Source organism: Octodon degus, unplaced genomic scaffold, assembly GCF_000260255.1.
Source record: "Octodon degus isolate 3935 unplaced genomic scaffold, OctDeg1.0 scaffold00145, whole genome shotgun sequence".
NCBI classification, from domain to species: domain Eukaryota; kingdom Metazoa; phylum Chordata; class Mammalia; order Rodentia; family Octodontidae; genus Octodon; species Octodon degus.
In genome coordinates this window covers 894,105-895,326 of record NW_004524721.1, presented here as the reverse complement: position 1 = coordinate 895,326, position 1,222 = coordinate 894,105, and the positions used below count along the sequence as shown (strand labels likewise).

The 1,222-nt window shown below is 50.1% G+C and overlaps 1 pseudogene; it reads right to left on the bottom strand.

Moving 5' to 3' along the window:
- Window positions 1-153: 153 nt before the first annotated feature.
- On the bottom strand, window positions 154-937 carry LOC101590007 (annotated as a pseudogene).
- Between the last annotated feature and the right edge of the window lie 285 nt (window positions 938-1,222).

The window sequence follows — 1,222 nt, the reverse complement described above, 5'->3', positions numbered from 1 at the left end:
ACAGGGGTTTCACCTGGTGCAGCCTCTACAGCTAACTTTACTGGCTATGCAGCTTTGTCTTTGCTTGTTCTTTCTGGGATTCAGGGCACACTCTTGGTCAACAGAGGCCTAAAGGCAGTCCTCAGCGGTCTCATCCCCACAGGGATGTGCGGCCTACCACTGGGCCTGGTCTCCCTTCTCAGCCATACGTCCCTGGCTCTCCTCTTTTCCCCTGTTTATCTTTCTTAGGTTTCCTGGTCTTGGTGTCAAGGTAATTCTCCACGTCATGATCTACTGCCTCTCCTTTTTTCTTCTTTCCACCTTTCCATCCCACTTGGGTCTCTGAGAGGCCAGGCTCAGTGGTGGTGTGCTGTGGCTTGTTCCTGAGGTGGCCCGTCCACTGGGCGAAGTACTCCTGGACGGTGAAGGTGCTGGTGGATGTGGTGGAGGTCTCACTTCCATTCTCAGTGGTGGGGCTGCACTTATCCTTAGATGTCCCCTTGCTCTTCCTTTTCCCAAAAACACAGTCAAGGTCTGTTTTGCTCCGAGATGACAGGTACTTCCCTTTTGTGAATTTCATGCAATGAACTCGGTTTTTGGAGACTTTGGACCTTTCCTCAAGGCTGAAAGATTCCTTTTCCTTGTTATCTGGAGAATCTATAGTTTCTTGCCCATGGCAAGTGTTCAGTTCATCCAGAAGCTGGTTAATATCATCCTGATGTGAAATCCAGTTGTCTTCATTATTGATGGTGGCTCCAAGTTCCAGGTGCTCATTTTTAATTTGAACTCTAATACGCTCTGTAGCTCCTTGCTCCTGAGCCCCCAAGTCCTTTCCTTTACACCATCCCATCCTCTCTAGCACTCTCTGGGCAAACTTGAAATTGTCATCACTCCATGCAGTGTTTCTTGGATCCACAGCCCACTTTTGCTTTCATCGATGCTCGGCCAGCATCGACATGTCACTAAGTCTACTGCTTCGGGGGTCTCCGAACTGGCGCGACTGTGGTAACAGAGTTAGGACTAGGGAAGAGAGCTGTAGCGCGCGATCCACATAGCTGAAGAACCCTAGCAGTGGAGGTGCATGACATTTTTGTTCTTGTAGGACAGTTCTTAGCAAGACAAGCTTAGGGCTGGTGAGATGGCTCAGAGGTCTTAAAGCACCTACTTAGAACAAGCTTAGCAAAGCACAGGGACCGCGGTTCAATCCTCCAGCACCACATGCCAGCCAGCCCAGCCCCCAGAT